The 19638-nt window shown below is 41.4% G+C and overlaps 1 protein-coding gene across 10 annotated transcripts in view; it reads left to right on the top strand.

The window, feature by feature from the left end:
* The window catches only part of TENM4 (teneurin transmembrane protein 4), a 606655-nt gene that overhangs the window by 341090 nt on the left and 245927 nt on the right, over positions 1–19638 (top strand). The gene's annotated exons all lie outside the window — the stretch shown is intronic.

Here is a 19638-nt window from a genome sequence, read left to right as displayed (position 1 = left end):
TGATAGGACGAGGGGGAACAGGTATAAACTGGAGAGGGGCAGATTTAGACTGGACATAAGGAAGAATTTCTTCACCCTGAGGGTGGTGAGGCCCTGGCACAGGTTGCCCAGGGAGGTTGTGGCTGCCCCATCCCTGGAGGTGTTCAAGGCCAGGTTGAATGGGGTCTTGGGCAGCCTGATCCAGTGGGATGTCCCTGCCCATGGCAGGCGGGGTGGAACTAGATGATCTTTCAGATCCCTTCCAACTCTAACTATTCTATGATTCTATGATTTTGGGAGGGGAGGAATCTCCTCACATGATGTTCTGCTGGCTGTGTGGTTGTGGTGAGGGTGGCAAGAAACAAGCCACCCACTGTGGTACCTGAGCAGAGCTTGGAAACCTCACCTGAGCTGCAGGTTGGAGCCCCCTTGCTTTTGGGGGTGGAATTTGGTTTTCTTTGGGATATTTTATTTCCTTTTGGCTGAACAGTTCACCAGAAATAAACCCTTCTCTCTGTGAGGGCAAGGTGCAGGGGGGGCTGAGGGGCGCAGGTGGGCTTGGGCCACCTGCGCAACCGAGGCTTCTGCCAGAACCCCGTGGCTGGTGGGAGGCATGGGTGGAAGTGCTGAAACCCCAGAGTTTCCTTGTCAGTTGTGACAGTGGCGTCAGCACCACGTGCTCAGCCTCAGAGGAGGGTCTCTGCGTCCACATCTCCCTCTGAGGCGCTGAGAAATTCTCTCAGGGTAAGTATTTGAGGCAGCAGCACAACACGGTGCTTCTGGGATGCTCTGAGGCTCCCCGAAAGTGAGCTGAGGGTGCTCAGCACCACAATACGGACCACTCTGCTTAAACAAATTTCAAGAACAGAAATGAGATTCATAGCTCTCTGCTGTGAGACAATGAGTCATAAACAGAGAGGTACCGCTCATTGGCAAAGAAATGTGAAATTTCATCAAGGGTAGTGTAACCTGACGAAGGGCAGATTACAGCAGTGGAATAGCTGTGGCCACTCAGGCTGCTGCCATCCGACATGAGTGATAATTGCTCACAGGTCTGATTTATGACGAAGGAGAAGGCATTCAAAGATATCTTGAAAGAGAAAGAAAGGTGAGAGAGAGGTTTACTGCAGCTGGCAACAGCTTAGCTGCATTTATGTTAAGCTTCTAAGGAGGTTTCCTCCTATGCTGTTATCTCCAAGTAAGGAGAGAAAGTTTGACATCTAATTTGTGTGTGTATGTCCCTTCCCAGCTTCCCTCTTCTTTTCTTTTGTTGCATTTGTTATGGTAAAAACAAGCTTTCCCTTCAGGATTTTTCAAAGGAGGTTCTCTCCTCTGAATTGTCATCCTAAAGAGAGAGAGTTGGGGGAAATACATTATTGTAGCCATTCAGGAAACTACTTAGAATTCATATCCTCTGTTCAGGTCTCCCCCTCCCCTCGCACCCTGCTGCACACATATACATCTAACTCCTTGCAGTCACAGTACACTGAAATCCGAAATCACGTAGATGACCCTGTGGTTGGAAAGAAAGCCAGACTCACACTCCACCTCGTCTTCTCAACATCATAAAGATGTACTTTGTCTTTGTTCGTTTAGAGAATATATATGTACACATACATACACACCATCAGGTAAAAAGAGAGAAAAGAAAGCAAGTGAGATTAAAGACCCTAATCTCCTCTTTTACTGACCAGCTGAAAAACAGAAGAAATAGTTCAGAGTCCACAGTGGGTTGATGATGCTATTTTATTATTGATGTGTGAGTTAGTTAAACTTAAGGCTTTTTCTCAGTGTTTCTTGCACTGGATTTGTAGACCTACTACATTCCTTGAGGCCTTCTTTATGTGTAGGATTCAGCAGGTTGGTAATAAATATGTGCCGCACAAAGACAGGGTGTCGGGGGGTGTCATTTGGGCGGTTATTCAAGTTGTTCAATGATCAGAAGTGCAGGTAATGACAGCCCACTGGTGACCTGTTAGGATCACCACTCTGCTATCAGGAGGAAAATAAAGGTGATGACTTATGCCACCTATCAATCCATAATCTGAGAGTTCATATGAATAAGAAGGAAAGACCATACAAGCCCATCATGTCTAAAACCCAGACACTCTTCTGACCTCTGTAAATGGGTTTGATTGCTCTAGTTCCTTCACGTTCTGTTTCTATGAGGCTTAGTCAGCTTAAACCTTAAATGACAAAGGCAGGTCTTTAAGTTCCTTAAATAGTGGAAATTAGTAGAAGCTTATTTTGGTTAGGACTAAGTTTAATACAGTTAGAGCACTCGTTCTCAGAGAATAGTAGCTGTCTCAACAGCAGGACAGGCTGAGAATGCTGTCCAAAGGATTTGTGTTGCACTTTTTAATTGATTGTGGCTAGATTTTCCTTCCACAGCTGTGTAAACTTAGCCTCAGAGAAGTCTGTCCAAAGTAAGTAACACCCAGGGAGCAGCACTGCTGTTACAAATCCCCATGTAAATTGCAAATATAATGCACTTGAAACTTAAGAAACATGCTACTTTTTGAAGATACAGTATTCTATTCTTTATCTAAGTTCCGTTCATTCCAGAAAGGTAATAATGTCCATAATATTATTTCGACACTTCCAGGAAAATTTCCAACTAAACTTTCAAATGAAGGATGGAACCAACTAATAGGAATATAAATATGTATGCTTTTTTAGGCTTTTAATTTTGTATTGGATGTGTTACAAGCCATTGTTTGGGTGTTTTTTTACTTATAAGTTAAAAGTAATTTAAAACATTAAAAATCCACAATTCTTAATGTACCTGTACTATCAACAGGTACTTAATTTTAATGAAAAAAAGACTTTTCAGAGTTTGACATTTTCACTTTTGTTTTTATGTATGCTACCTCCAGAAAGGTTTATTTTACCTAAAATTACCCAAAGTAATTAGGATATGAATGTCTGTATTTTGTAGAATCATAGAAGAGAACTTTAAAGATCATCTAGTCCAGGCCCCCTGCCATGGGCAGGGACATCTTCAACCAGACCAGGTTGTTCAAAGTCCTGTCCAACCTGGCCTTGAACACTTCCAGGGATGGGACATCCACAACTTCTCTAAGCAACCTATTGCAGTGTCTCATAACTCTCATAGTAAATAATTCATTCCTTATACCAAAGGAATAAGGAATTCCTTATTCCTGTCTGCTAACCGTACCTGTCTACTACTAAATAATATCCCTAAGCACTTCAACTACCTGTCATTTAAGTATCTTCAAGGATGGAGCAGATAGTGGAGCACCTTCCCTACGAGGACAGGCTGAGAAAGTTGGGCCTGTTCACCCTGGAGAAGAGAAAGCTCTGAGGAGACCTTTTAGTGACCTTCCAGTACCTGAAGGGGGCCTAAAGGAAAGCTGGAGAGGGCTATTCGTAAGGGCTTGTGGGGATAGGATCGGGGGGAACGGGTATATAAACTGGAGAGGGGCAGATTTAGGCTGGACATTAGGAAGAATTTCTTCACCATGAGAGTGGTGAGGCACTGGCACAGGTTGTGGCTGCCCCATCCCCGGAGGTGTTCAAGACCAGGTTGGATGGGGCCTCGGGCAGCATGATCTAGTGGGATGTCCCTGCAGGAGGTTTGGAACTAGATGATCTTTCAGGTCCCTTCCAACCTTAACTATACTACGATACTGTGCTGACTCAATCACCTCCCTGAGCAGCCTGTTCCAGTGCTTGATAACCCTTTCAGTGAAGAAGTTTTTCCTAATATCCAATCTGAACCTCTGCTGGTGCAGCTTGAGGTCATTCCCTCTCGTCCTATCACCTGTCATTTGGGCAAAGAGACCAACACCCACCTCACTAAAACCCCAGTTAGGGTAGTTGTAGACAGTGATAAGGTCTCCCCTCAGCCTCTTCTTCTCAAGGCTAAACGACCCCGGTTCCCTCAGCTGCTCCTCGTAAGACTTGTTTTCCAGCCCCTTCACCAGCTTCATTGCCCTTCTCTGGACACACTCCAGAGCCTCAACTTCCTTCTCGTAATGAGGGGCCCAGAACTGAACACAGGATTCGAGGTGCAGTGTCACCAATGCTGAGTACAGGGGCAGAATCACTTTGCTGGTCCTGCTGGTCCTGCTGTTTCTGATACAAGCCAAGATGCTGTTGGCCTTTTTGGCCACCTGGGCATGGTGTTGGCTCATGTTCAGTCAGCAGGTCCTTCTCTGCCAGGCAGCTTTCAAGCCACTCTTCCTGAAGCCTGTAGTGCTGCACGGGGTTGTTGTGTCCCAAGTGCAGGACTTGGCACTTGTCCCTGTTAAACCTCATTCCGATGGCCTCAGCCCAGCAGTCCAGCCTGTTCAGACCCCTTTGTAGAGACTTCCTATCCTCAAGCAAATTGACACTTCCTCCTTACTTACTTACTTCCCTCCATGAATTTACTAAAGGTACATTCAGTCCCCTCATCCAGGTCATTGATAAAGATACTGAACAGGACTGGACCCAACACCAAGCCCTGGGGGACACCACTTGTGACTGGCCTCCAACTGGATTTAGCTCAATTTACCATGACCCTTTGGGCCTGGCCATTCAGCCAGTTTTTTACTCAGCGGAAGGTATGCCCATCCAGGCCAGCAGAAGACAGTTTCTCAAGCAGAATATTGTGAGAAACAAAGGCTCTACTGAAGTCCAAGTACACCACATCCACAGCCTTTCCCTCATCCATTAAGCAGGTTACCTTGTCATAGGAGGAGATCAGGTTAGTTTGGCAGGACCTGCCTTTCATAAACCCATGCTGACCGGGCCTGATCACCTGGTTGTCTTGCATGTGCTGCATGATAGCACTCAAGATGACCTGTTCCATTTTCTTCCCTGGCACTGAGGTCAGACTGACAGGTCTGTAGTCTCCCAGATTCTGCCTCCAGGCCTTCTTGTAAATGGGTGTAACATTTGCCAACCTCCAGTCAAGTGGAACTTAAGTCAGCCTGGGCTGCTGGTTGATAACGGAAAGGGGTTTGGCAAGCACTTTTGCCACCTCCATTAATACCCTCAGGTGGATCCCATCTGGCCCCATAGACCTATGAATGTCTAATTGGCTTAGCAGGTCTTTTAAACATTTTCTCATGCATCATGGGAGCTGTGTTCTGCTCTCCTTTCCTGTCTTCTGACTTATGAGGCTGAGTACCCAGGGAAAGTCTTACCTTACTATTAAAGACTGAAGCAAAGAAGGCATTAAGTACCTCAGCCTTCTTGTCATCCTTTTTCACTAACGTCCCCCCCTATATCCTGTCACTACAGGCCCTGGTAAAAAATCTCTCTCCATCTTCCTATAAGCTTCCTGAAAGTATTGATGGGCTGCTCAGAGCCTTCCCTTTTCCGTGCTAAACAATCCCAGCTCTCTCAAACATCTCAGCATGTTTGCTTTCACAAATCTTAAAATGTCCTGCTTTGAGGATCTCAGCACGACTTGAGTAGTAAGCTGCCTTAGAGTATCTTCATTGACATTCAGAAACACTAATTGATTCTTCAGGTTTCTCATCAATCACTTTATGTGTACACTGGTACACATAGGTATACCTGTATGTGACTGATGGGAAGCCACAACTGTCTGAAGGATCCAAACTTTAATCTAATCGTTTTAAGAAACTAACAAATACTGTGTTGGATCAGAACATGGGTCGGTCCATATTGTCTCTAGCAGTGGTATGGGAGGAGAAGAACATAATGGCGTGGCTGTTGAGAGGATGCTGACTGGCTGGGAAAGGTTGAGTGCGAGCCAAGGAGAGGGATGTAGAGGCTGATGATTGGCTCAGAGGCAGCAGCTATCCTCCTTTTGAACCAGTAAATATCATGAAAAATAAACTATTAAAAAAAAATCGAGTGTCTTTAAGTAATGGTGTTTAGGAAGAACACATCAGCCTGACCATCGCTTTCTGCTTCCCTCAGCATCCACAGCTGTGGCACTGGGGACATTAGCAGGTACATCTCTGCTTAGCACAACTGTGAGGGAGGGAAATGGCTGTTATCTCCCTGGGGAGCTGATGTTCAGAGTGACAAAGAACAGATTTTGAAAAGTATACGAAATCTGTGGAAAGCTGACATCTGAATTCCTTTGAGAATGCTGACTGTATTGCCTCATAGTCAAAGCCGAGGTGCGTGACTTCTTCCAGGTCTTTCATCGGCAAGCAGCCATTCAATGTGAAGTGTGCTTTTGTCATTTTGTTGTGTCTGGTGTGTTTCTCCAAGTTGCTGATATCAGACAGACAGGAAGGCTGGATGTTGACATTTGAGACAACCTCAGGAGATGAGAGCCACAAAATCCAGAATGACCTCTCATTTTGGGCACTTTAATATACTCAAACACAATTTCAGAGACCAGGGCATGGATTTTATTTAATTCTATCAGAAGTAAGGTGATACCAGAAAGTTGTTAAGAAGATCTAAAACTAACTTTCTGGTTCTAGAAATTACTTTACTTAGATGGCACTGGTGGTAACATCTACTAAGTCTGTGTAGGAAGGAACTAATACAGTTTGAAGTCTTATCACCCACTTCTGAATATGTGTACTACAGTTTCGTTGGTTTCTCCCTTAAGTACATCTCTATTCTGACAGTGCGGATTGCTCCTCACTGATTGAACCAGTTCTACTCCTTTGCCACCCTAAAGGCATTTATTCACAAAAAAACCCCAGCAGTAGAGGGTCACACTGCCAGTCACTCAGAATGATGCTGGAGAGAGGGAGAAGTGGTTGGTAGATAGGTATGATTAACTGTGTTGTTATACCTTAAATTCCAAGAGGAGTGTTCAGTGTAGTGTGAAGTGTGGACAATGCAGCCTTCACCTCAGGCACAAACCACATTGTCAGTGGACGGAAGGAGGGAAAATGGTGTTGAGTACATAGATAAATATTCCTAGGCAGTGAGCATGACTTCCATAGGATCCTTGATTTCAGTGGAAAATAGCCCAAATCAGGACCAGTTTGAACCCAGAAGCCAAAAAAAGGCCACAGTGTGCTGCTTCTATTTAGTGAAATCTGCGTGAATTAGCAGCTTGGCCAACAAAATGTGCGGTCAGGTTATTAACGCAGATTTGCGTACTGCCTTTGCCGCTTCTTTGTTTAGAGTGCTGGACAGTTTGAAGCAGTAGCTTTCCCTAGGAACTTCTTTCACATTTGCAACTAAATTGGACCAGTCTGGACCTTCTGAACCTAAAAGAATGTGTTCTGTTTTCTTTTCTTTTTTTTTTTTTTTTTTTTTTTTTTAACTTTAATGATTAGCCTCGAGCTGTTGAAGACAATCACAGGGCACTTTCTGTTGAAAGTTTTTGATCTATCTATGAATGTGCACATTTTTTTTTTCTTTTGTATCCTTGATGTGTTTGGTGCTGCACAGTCTGCCACACAGGCACGACTGTTTTCAGACGCCTTCTGCAGCCCAGTGTTACCAGCTGAAAGGCTGAACTTAGTATCAGCCTGCTCTGCATCAGGCATCACTTCTCTGAGCTCGAGGTCTGACTTCAGGCACGTGAATTGGCCCATTGGAATCCTGCTTAAGCACAGGGTTAGATGTTTACAACACTGGGATGGAAGAGATGGTCACAGAGAAATCAAACTGCAGCAGGGAGCCCAAAAGACACAGAATATTAATGCATTTCAAAGAAAGAATAGTATCATGTACGGCTTCTTAGAAGTGGAGAATTTTCAGGGATCTGACTGAGGAAAGTAAAAGAACCTTTGATAATGTAATCTTAATAATTGCTATTTTGCTCATCTAATAATTAACAATAAATCCCAATTAAATCAATTTGTCTTTCATGTAAGGCTTTTTCATTTTTTTCCAAAAAGTCTTGTGGACAGAGGGTCTATTCTCTTTCTATGTTTTGTATGGGTGCAGTGCTTTCTGTTGCTTCTCTTTCTACTACCTGAGTAAGCATGTTCAGTAAGAATAACAGTTAATCTCTGCATTCTTTATCAGAGATTTGCAGAGTCCATTAGCAATTAATGTTACTCATAATGGTAATTCATAATTACAGAAGGGAAACTGACGAATAGGAATATAATGTCAATCATATTCCAAGTGTCTTTTAAAAAATTAAAAATGTTTTTTGCGTTATTGGATTGCCTATTAAAACTTTGCCGCCACCACCACCCTCACCCCAACCTTTCAGAAGTTCAGGAATAAAGGTCTTAAGGAGAGGAAAGGTTTAAAAAGATGATGTGTTTAGCAATAGTTTTATAATAGTCTTTAATAAAAGAATATTTTTTTAGAACAGTGGTGATGATTGAAAAAAAAAAAGGGTGGTAGGAGAGGTGCTTGGAGAAAAAGTCTTTTGATAACTAGTTTTATATAATTTTTCACTGAATATATCCTCTAAGTTGGGAACATATTCAGAGTACAGCCTGAGAAACCATGACCTAAATTTCTGCCTTTTAATTTTAGGCTGAAAATTAAACAAGCAACTTGTTAATCATATACTTTCACTTTATTTAGAGGCATTTTAGGCCATCAGGATCTGAATCATCCTGAGGAGATTCCTATTTTTCTACTCATTGTAGAAAGATCTGTGGCTGACTACGGGTCCATAGAAGCCTGAGAAGTTAGTTAGGAGCCTCAATCTGGTCATTTTGGCCTGATTCTCACAGTTGGCATCTACTTGACCTCACTGAAACCATCCAAAAACGCACTGTCATATTTGAAAATTTGTCATCAAATTATTCCTCCAAATTTATCTCCATTGTAAAGATGACAACAAGGTTCAGGTTTTGAATTCCCAAGCATCAGCCATTACCTCTTAGAACCTGAATATCAAGTAAGAAGTTGTAAACTGGCAGATGTGAGGAGGATCAGATCATGAATTATTCCTACTTTTATTCACTGAGCAGTGGAGCTGTCCTGTTGAGTTTTTGTTTCGCTCGTTTCATTCCTACTGCCGGAAGAAAAGATGAGAAAGACTTCAGTGTGTAATCGGCAGATCTTTCGAAGGACATGAAGCTCTAGAAGTCCCCACTTACCTTGCTGTCACTTAAGCTCTTGCCCCATGAATTCACTTTGCCTCCTGAGAGTATTTGTTTAATCTGGCAGTTGTTTGGCTTCAGGATGAACCAGAGGTGAGAAGCAAATCATTTGCCATAGGACTAGATTCTTATCACTGATATTAGTAGGAGGCATTTGGATTAGATGCCAAGGATAACGAGGGTCAAATCCTGACCCAGCTAAAATCCTTTGGGCTCAAACAAAGGGAATCAGAAGTGGATAATATGAATAAACAGAAAGTCAGAGTTGGGTTGTTTTTTTTTTTTTTTTTAAAGAATAAATATCTCAAAGAGAACAAAGCAAAGTTCTGATTGTCACATTCAGCGAAGGGCAGCAATGAAATGAGTCACCTTTCCAGGCCAGCAGGGAACACGTTGAATCAGTTAAAGCAGATTTATAGCTTTTTAGCTGTGATAAAACCATATCAGTGTGTATATGAATTTACATAGGAGTAGGGGTTTTTCTTTCTTTTAATGCAAACCACATTGAAAAGTGTGCACAAAGGAGCCCCTCTCTAAGGAAAGACAACTGGAACAAATTATATGCATTCAGACTTGTTAAACTGAATTGGCAGCAGAAATGTTCCTGGTAACCTGAGCATTACAGCAGCATTGGTACAGTTAAGGTTATGTCAGCATTTCCATTAGAAACCCCTACTTTCAGAAGTTTATATCTGCAGTAAAAATTCGCTGTGGGTTGAAACTTGACAAGCTGTGCAAGGTCTCATCTGAGATGGATATTTTTTTTTAAACAAAATTGGGGAGAAAAATCTGTTTGAAGAGTCAAGCCACAAGAGCACAAACAAAAATAGAGCATTCTGGCTTTGATCCTCTCCAGTGTTAAAAAACCCCGGTTCTTTCTTTATAGTCTAACTATCAAATGTGCAACAAGATCTTGCTCTGAAAAAGGAATTAATCATTACACTATTAAAGGAAATGAAACATTAATTTATGGCCCATTATACGCTTTTGCACTGCAGGACTGCCAGTGTTTTGGTCTACCTCAGGTTATACTGAGAGATTTGTGACTAACATGAAAAAAAGCCCCCAGAGGAGCAGATTCTGTATGGAAAAAATGCTTCTAGGCAGCTTTAGAACAAAACATTGAAGGCAGATTTGTCCAAAGATTGGAGCTAGTACTAGGAATTCAGCCTTCTGGTTTCTGCCACAGGCTTCTCAGCTAAAAAGCTTAACTTCACTTTTCTCCATTGTAAATGGAGGATAGAGCATTGGCACCATGGTTTAGGCTATGGTGAAGGAGAAAAAGGGTCCATGGCTCCATACTTGCAGACATCAGGTTTCGAAGAGTAAGCTAATCTTTTTTTCTAAATATCTTCAGATTTCTAGGTGCACAGCAGGGAACTTGTCATTTTTGGGTATGTGTCATCTCTGAGGTGATGTCAGTATGGCTGAGGAGCTTGTAGGAGGCAGTGTGTGCTCTCAGCTCCTGCAGGGTTGTGCTATGACTTTGAGAAGTAATAGCTGATGTTCACCAGAAATTTTTCCATTCAGCAGATGAAAAACAGTGTGGAAGTGCAAAGTATTGTAAAATACAGGCAGGAAGTCTGATGCTTGTGTACTTGTGGCTGTGTTGTAATATTACTGTGAAATGGATCTCTCGGTTGGGAATGAGCTTAAACTTTGTGACGGCTTGTTCCTTTAGGTGTTTTCAAGCTATATGTCTCCATCTTAAAATGAGGACCCAGGGGCTTTGAACTTTATTTATAAGCTGAAATTTGCAGGCCACTGTGAACCAGTGATTAATTTCTAAGGGAGGAGATGCCAGAAGTCTCAGTCTGACCTGTATGTTCTTTCAACCTAAACATCCAATAAAGGCACAGCCATAGAAGGTGTCTCCTCCACTTCCTCCTTCATAGTTTCTGTGCTTTGCATTATTCACTGTGTTTACTATAACACACTATTAATCTCAACCACAGCTTTCAAACCATCGTGTGACCCCAACAAATTCTTCAACTAAAGCAGTGATAGCTTTAGGTATTCTGGGTGGAAGATTTGAGGCTCTGAGTAGACAGGAAAGGATTGGGTTAACATGTGTGAGGCAGTTAACTCAAAGGAAAAAGTACCTTCTGTGGATACAGTGTGAGTTTTCTGAAAATGGTATTTGGATCATGGCATGAGGGGATAGTGCAGCTTCTTGCTGTGTGAGTATGAACCACAGTGTATCCTTTGAAGTTACTTCCCATGTGTACCTGGGTGCAAAGCAGTAGGGTTGTTTTGTTCAAGAGAGGGCAATCCTTAACCGTGTGTCTAACAGCAGGACCAAGCCCTTAGTGCCCATGCTTGGTAGTAAAGCTGATGTGATAGACAGTTATGGCCCAGGAAAAGCCTTTGATCTTGGAGGGATTTATATGAAAGACTGTCACAGTTACTTTAGAGTCAATTGGGTTAAGCCTTTGAGAACAAGCCCCAGTATACGCATCCCACGTAAGAATTAATTTTGCTGACAGTTTGGAAACACCTGAATTTGAAGGGTTAAAAGATTTGTTCATTTTTAATTCCTGCCATGTGATTTGAGACAAAGCCCCCAAATACAGATGAAATAACTGGTCTGATGTTTCAATGTGTGGTTGGCATTAACTCAAAGTCTACAACTGCAAGGCCGGTATTTTGTAGTAAGTAATGTCTGGCAATGGTAGTCAGAAGACTAGTGACAGTTTGTCACCTTGGCCAAGTGACCTAAACACTGGTGCCTGGCTCTTCAATGTATAAAATGGAGGGCAGTGATCATTGTTTGATTCTTACAAACTTTAGAGATTTTGAAAATCCTGACTGCAAGTGAAAAATACTGGTGTGCTCCTACTCCATTCTGCTGATATGTCCACAGCATCACAGGTCTTTGCTGAAGGCTTTTCACATGTGCTCATATCACCGTAGGTAAGGGATGGTTAATCTCTGAAGTTTAGGCACCCTTTTCGAAACATTTCTTCAAAGCCTTCCCTGACTTTTAACAGGGAAGAGTTAATAGATCTTTTTTCTCTTTCCATGTAATAATTAGTGGAAGCCTACTAATTAAAGCCTTTTCTGTATGAAGCAAAGAGAGTGTAACAAGAAGACAAAATGGTTCAAATCATACAATTGTATGACAGAACCTGGTAAAATTCTGACATATAGTACGTCACATTTCTGCTTGCAAGAGGTCAGCTAACATTGCCATGTCAAAGTAATATGAAAATATGCACCAATTCACTAACGGCAGCAGTGGCGGGGCAGAAGACCAGTGACTCTATGTTACTTGAACTACTGAAACCCAAATCTGCCCCCTTTGCTCATCAAGTGTCTCAAACAGCAAGCAGTCTCATTGGTAAGAGTGATCAAAATAAGAAGGTGGGATTGGCCCTCATTAATTGCATCCTAATTATACCTAACCTTTACTCCTTAGGACATCAGAATTACTTAGAAATTGACCACTGCAGAGTGTAGTAAGGTTGTTTGGGATGCCTTTTGGAGTAGCCTAAAAATTACTGTTGCCACTTGTTGTCATTCTTGCCTGTCCTAACTCAAGGTGCCAGGGCAGGGCAGTAAATTACAGGCAGTTTTTCCTTATTGTCTTAAAATATATTGCTCCTTTCTGGATGATCAGGATTTTTTCCCTGTTACATTATATTTCTCTAGGTTTTCAAGGTGTTTCTAGAGATCCCACCGATTTAGTCTCTTAATCTCACTGTGATTCATTTTCATTCTATTTAAATAAGACCTGCATTGTAGAGACAAAAAATCTGCCTCTCAGAGTTATTGAAGTTAAGCGGATTGTAATTTCAGCATTTTGGACACCTCAGGACAATGGGCATTATAAGTACAACATCCTGTAAATAGAGAAAAGCATTCTGAAAACGTAAGTGGCCATATTTCTTTTCAGCATTTAGGAGCAAGAGATGCTGTGATGGCCAGTCCGGTAATAAGAGAGTCTGTGTCATCATATGCACTATTCAAAATCAGCTAGCCATGACAGCTCAGGAATTGGACTCCAGGTTCTCCCACATGAGGGGAGAATTGAGCTTTGTGACCTGCTTCAGAAAAATTGAAGTAGCGACACATGCCTCATTAACATGACAGCTATGGGAGTGGGCTTGGGATATAATAAAGCGCTGCAAGACCTTGGAGTGCTTCAGCAGGAAAGCTCACAAGTGTAAAATCGATGCTTTTGATACATTAGGTGGTAATGGAAGAAGCACAGCACAGAAGTGGTATGATCGGATGATTTAGTTATAGCTATAAATCTAGTGGCACTGTTGTGGCAACTTGATAGGACACAGAATTTCATAAGGAGCGTGGCATAACAATTCATGCATTAGTCAAGTCTGGGTTTGAGGCACATGTGACTGGGGGTAGCATTACTTACATAAAGGACAGAGTGGTTCATCCTGGCAAATACACTGAGTAAAAGAAAGATACTTTGCAGTAAATGAGTACTTTAGACAGAAGTGCTGATACCTGGATTCTGTATGGGTGTTTCTGGTATGAAATTGTTCTGGTTGAAATGAAAATCAGTGTGGATTACTCCAGGTTAAAACTAATGTACACTGACCCCTTTCTTGCTTTGTCATGCCTGGCGAAATGTGGAGATTTTGTAAAAATTCTCGAGAGTCGCATTTCAACAGTAAAACTATCACCACTTGATGGTCACTTGTGCTATGTTTTCATGTAAATCTACTCTTTTCCTCGCTACTCAGTTTACATAAATCCTGCCCAAATTGTCTTAAACAACTTCTCTCCCAGAAACCGAATGACTAGATGAGACTGTCACAAGGATCTACGTTACACCTCAAGCCATTCCTCATTTAGGCATTTTGTTTTAAAATTCATTCTTACTCTTAAATTATCATCGTTTTTGTTGCCCTTCTTTCTATTGCAGTCAGTTTTTCTACACCTCTCTAATAGCGTGGGACAACTGAGGTTGGTATAGCTTCACATATGCAATGAGCACCCACAGAAATGTCAGGTAAAACCAGAAGGGAGTGACGTTACTTCCTGCCATTGATATATTCTTGATTAGGAAAAATATCATTAGTACAGAGGAGAAGGGAATCAGAGGAGACAAAGCAGTTTTTAGTGCTTTCCTAGAATGAGTTACAGAAATTCTTATTGTTGCTGCATGTAACTTTTCTGATACACCAATGAAACTTGAAACAAGAGGTCATCAAAGGGTAATAGCTTCCAGCCAAAATGTGCTTCAGTCCACCAGACCACCCATTCTTTCTTTATCAATGAGGTCAAAATAATAGCAGTGCTTGACACTTTTACACAGATGGGCAAAATCTATTGTGTCACCAGTAGATATTTCCAGAAACCTAACCCATGTAACTTGTCTTTAATAGCAGAAGTAGTTATATTGTGCCTTTCCAGTCTGTGTGTCTAAACAATTAGGAAACAGTAGGTCTCCTGGTACCTCCTTGAATCAGATAAGTGTGATTATTTCCATTTTACAGAGGTCACAAGTGACTAGCCTGAGGTCACCCAGGCATTCTCTGATACCATCACGATGGGATTCATCTGTTCTAATTCTCCCATTTCTTTAACAACCACTACACTATGTTCTCTCCCCAAAGCTACACAGACACGCTTAACACAATTGAGTGTTTCAGTGCAATTGATTTCTAATGGTCTGTGAGACACTTCCTAGACCAGGTTACACCTGCTGAAATGGCTTTGTATGATCAGGAGTTTTCACCAGTTTACAGACAACCACAATGTTCATGCATGGAATTAAAATAAAATACACTAATATGGAGGTAGAAATCCAATTACTACATCTCTATAGATCTGCATAAGATACCCTGTTTGCTAATGGAATGTGAAATAAAGTATTTCCAAACATAACTGTGAATTATACAAAGGCTTTTGAACATACATTCCTTGGTTTTAATCACTTGGTTTTCTGATCTGGGAATTTAGGCTAGAGCTGAGTATTGTGGTAGTTTCTGTTTAAAAGAGTTTGCTTTGTCTTCCATTTCTTCTCTTGAGTGGTTTATATCAGTGTCAGTCCATGCCAGAAGTTCCTCCAATCCATCCTGGAATAAAACACAAACAGTTCTCCTCTGACTGAACTGTGGATTGGTTGCTGTCTCATGGAAAGCTGACTAAAGCCCTCTAATTTATGAAATGCTACATAGTCCTCAAAGCATTGCCTAAATATTTTACTGCATGTCACTTTTTGTTGGAAACCAGAACCTATACTTACTGTGCTGTCCATTAAGTAGAACCTCTTCAATTTACTTCTGCTTCTAATTTCTAACTTTTGTCTGACAACTTCAAACATGTCTCAGGGCTCTTGCATCTTTTTTTTACAGTTTGTCTCCATTTTGGCTTCACATAGTATATTTATGTGCGGGATTTAGAGGTGGTCTGAAAGTTTTAATTATTTTTTTTTCCCAAATTGTTCTTTGCAGGGCACTGGAAGGGGTTAACGTTTAAGGTCCCTTTAAAGACTGTGGAAAACTTCCATCTGCTTAGATGCTAAGAGACTCGGAAGTGTGCATGCCACAATGATTGACAAATTATTGCATACAAGATGTAATGATAACATTTGAAGTTTTACAGAATTTATTTCCCTGGAAGTTTTTCAGCACAGTAGGCACGGAAAGTTTATTTCAGATAGACTGAGGAACTTGAGGGAAGAGAGAGGATCTTTAGAGAGTAGCATAAGTGCCTTGTGTAGCAGAAAGATAATCCCTGAACACACCTGTGCAGCAGAAACACGACGAGTGGATTAGTTTTGTATTTAACCTGTCACTCTGGCATTCCCTCCATAAACCGCCAGAGTGGTTTCTGCTGGTCAGCTTCAAGTGTCGCTGCAGCTCCAGCAGCCACCACGGCAGTGCCTGTGGATTTCAATACCAAACAATGCATGTTCATTTGTTCATTTTGAGTCTGGTGCCTACGGTAGAATTTTAATGGTGTGAAAAATGGGGGGGGAGGAAAGAGAAAATAATAACTCAAGCACTGAAACACAGCGCTCATTGCAATTTCTCAAACTTTGCATTCACGTCTACTGCCCTTTTCACAAGCAGCTCCTTGTCCTGTCCCTTATCCCTGTAAAGTGGAATTCTGCTCTTAGTGCTATTCTGCCAGAGAGCAGAGTATAAGGAGAGTCTTAAGTGCTTAGTCGTGCAGTTTTAATCCATTTAGCTAGCCTTTGCACTTACTGAACCATAGTTTCTCTTGTTTTGCAATTTTCCTTGTGTTTTCCATCTTGCACTGTGAGAGTCCAAAGTCTTGCACTGGATGGCTGCATGTCTATCAGAATATTAGTGTTGTAATTTTGGGAAAAATCTTCTCAACCCTCAGAGTGCCCTGTATAAAAGCTGGGAAGTGAGAAAAGGGAAAAGATTATAAAGATCTGTCTATGATTTCTGCCGCTGCTGTGCATTTTGGAGGAAATGTCTCACCTGAATGAAAGACTTGATGCAAAAAGTCTAACTTCTGGCAGAAAAAATAGAGCTGGAAATTCCAACCTACAAACATTAAAGAGGGGAGGAAGAAGAGAGTAGAAAAAGACCTAAGAGCATTCAAGAAAGCTTTGTTTCAAATATATTTGCATTTCATATTGGACTGGTGTGTTTCCTGTGGCAATGGAGTGCTGTAAATTGGAAGCGCTCAGGTTGGAAACAGGTCTGAGGCACTGATTTCTGAGCCCAAACGGAGGTGCCAGAATGGTTTATTCATTGTGCTGGATGGGAGCCAAAGGAACTGCTCGCCCTGTGAGCTGAAACCAGTGCCAGCTAGCCAAAGAATAACATTGCTTTGACTGAAATGGCAACTGTTTGTTTGTTCTTACAGAAAAAAAAAGAGAGGAGGGTGGAGGGGGAGGGGGGAAGCAGCTTTTGTTGCTGGTAGTGACAGAGAAGGTTAAAAATCGAAGAGAAAAAAATGAGATGATTGTGAAAGAGGATGAAAGGTTAGGGGCAAATTTTTCTCCTTGGTTACCCTTCTCTGGTTGCTTGGTCTTCACTGGTGTGTAATTAAAAGCGAAGCTCACTCTTCATAAGCTTTAACATACAGCATTTTTCTCCTTCTTCTACTAAAATATGGTAGATTCTTCCATATGAGGAAGTATCTTTACTGATAATAGTTATAATATACCAAATCCACTAGGCAGCGTAGGCACTGTCGCAGCAGCATGGAATAGTTACAGAGGTTACAAGTCACAGTATTTTATGTGTTAATAGGAGGATACTTCACTAAGTAAATCAGCAATTGGATACTGCATAGGGCTTGATCTCAGTGACTTTAGCAGGAGTTTAAGGTAGGCAAAATATGCAAGCTCAGGTATTTTCAGGTCTTCTTTTTAAGAGACTCATGGAAAGGCTGGCTTTCCTGCTGATGATTTTGTGACTGTTGGCTTGTGAGCCTGGGATGGATCACTTCTCGCTCTCAGTCTGCAGCGTACAGCAGCTCCTTACATGCCATGCTGCGGAGCCATCGAGTGCTGAAACTGCCTTGACTGGAGAACTTCTTGCTTGGTGCTGCCATTTCATACATACTGTTTGACTTGGTCTTCTTGCTTATTTATTCTGATAGCTTTCATACCATTTGGATGCTAATAGCTGGCTTGACCGCATGTAAGAAGACGCTGGCAGAGAGCTGGCAGAGTTGCACACGGGAATCACTGCCTGCTGGATTGTAGCTGGTCTAAGGTCAGGCTGGCACCACCCAGCAACCTTAGTAGGAGCCAAATTACTGTCTGACCCATGTTTGTGCGATACTTGTCCTCAGGGAATGTCCACCTTCCTTTTCCTGGTTGCTATGCAACTGTCAGAACTGCTTTTTTTCCCCAGCTTGTTAGTATTTCTGGTAGGACAAACAGTTCCAGTTAGGTGATAATACTGATGATGTTGGTAGCATTTTTTTCCTGCATGTCTCAGGGCAAATCCTGCATTTGATTTTGCCATTTCTAGAGGTGTTTGGTGCTTATTTTGGTATGCCAGCCCCTGGAATTTTCAAATTACCCAATGACTTAAGTCCAAATAAGAGTAAAATAAAGTTTCTAGTGCTCTTTATTTTATTTAAGCATTTCTAAATGAGAGGCATCTACAGACATTGTGGAATAAAATTCAAAATATGTTATTAAAATGCATTTTAATAACAAATTTAATAATGAAAATATTGAAATAGTAAAGATACAATTTTTTAAACTTCAGGAACAGAAATTTTTAAGAAGTCATGTCAATAACATGTTTTTGGGTGGCCCAACTTTATTTGGAGAAGGTTGACCCAACCACTTCAGGTTGATAGACAAGGTAAGGAAAAACAGCTGGTCAGCATTCATTATTTGAATGAAGGATGCAAACAGGAACATGGAAGGTGGTGGTTTTAACTTCTATTTTCCAGACGCTGTTGAAGAGGAGCTGCTTGAACAGCTATTATAATACTTAGTGTCGATTTCAGCAATGAGAGAAATGTCATCCTCTTATTCCTTTTTGTCTTTAAATACCTTGGAGGATATTTATCTCCACTCTGTATTATAGGACTGTCACCTCGGAGCAGTCTAAACTTGTTTGGTCCTTCCAGCTTTCCCTTACGGTCAGTTTTCCTTTTGTGTCTTGGTGGGACTTTGGACCAGCTACCATATGTGATTCTCAAGGTTAAATCCGAGTCACAGGCTGCCTGTTGGGAGATGGTGTAGTTTGTCAGTTGCTTGGTTTGCCTCCCTGGAAAGCATGAGCTTGCTTCTGTAATGCCATGAGCACCACTGCACACTCCATTAAGGGTTAAATCATATTTCTGTGCAGTGATGAACTCCATCACTCCATTATGAAGCATAGCTCAGCTCTACTCCAGGTGAGTGGAATGACAAAGATTTGGCCCATTGAATTTCTACTGCTCCTTTTTAGTGAAGTGCCAGAAGGAGAGATTCCTTCTTGTGCCATATGTGCTCTGCTTTAGAATGGCCATTTTGGGTATTTAGAGGGGAGGCAAAATGACAGGCTAAGCACTAGCATTGCTAATACCTCAAACAAATGTTTTTCTGATTAATTAAAATAAATTGGCATAACAAGAAACACAGTGTGTGTCCTCAAAAGTGCAAAGTTGTTTTCTAATGCAGCTTCCTGTTACAGCAAGTACTTTAATTATCTGTTTGTGCTCTAAAGCAAATTTGGATTTTTTTTTTTCTTAGAAATCAGCATTGCTTGATTCCCATTGCTGTTTAAAAGGCAGCAGAGTGAAAGGCAGTGGTCTTTAACCATGAAGTGTGTTTTTCCCTGTGCACACAGGCTGTTCCATTCTGCCTCCCTTAGGAGTGACCTGAGCACAGCTCTAGGTAAAGAACTTTAATCTGTGTTTGTACAGAACCACTCTCTGCGTTTGCATTATTTTATTATTTAAACATAATAAGCTTCAGTTCATGAACAGCATGGTGAAAGATAGCAGAAAAAGCAGCAGGTTTTCCTCATTCCATGTAGAGCCTAAAAAACGAATGAGGACTCACTGCAATTGTCAGTCATAAAATAGTCCTATCGCTATAAGTAGGAATGGGAAAAGTCATATTGTTACTAGCCAGTTCCTTACACAAAAAATATTAATACCAAAGTATATTTCTTATTATTGCTAGAGTCCAGATTGGGCTGTAAATTTACTTGCTAATTGTTTTTATGTGTATAGAGTGCTTAGCAAATAGCATGCTACCTCCTTTACCGTAAGCCACACTGGTTGTATA

This window comes from Cuculus canorus, chromosome 1 (genome assembly GCF_017976375.1).
Source record: "Cuculus canorus isolate bCucCan1 chromosome 1, bCucCan1.pri, whole genome shotgun sequence".
NCBI lineage: Eukaryota > Metazoa > Chordata > Aves > Cuculiformes > Cuculidae > Cuculus > Cuculus canorus.
Note: the sequence above shows the minus strand (reverse complement) of the source record. Positions and strands in the feature narration are given on the sequence as shown.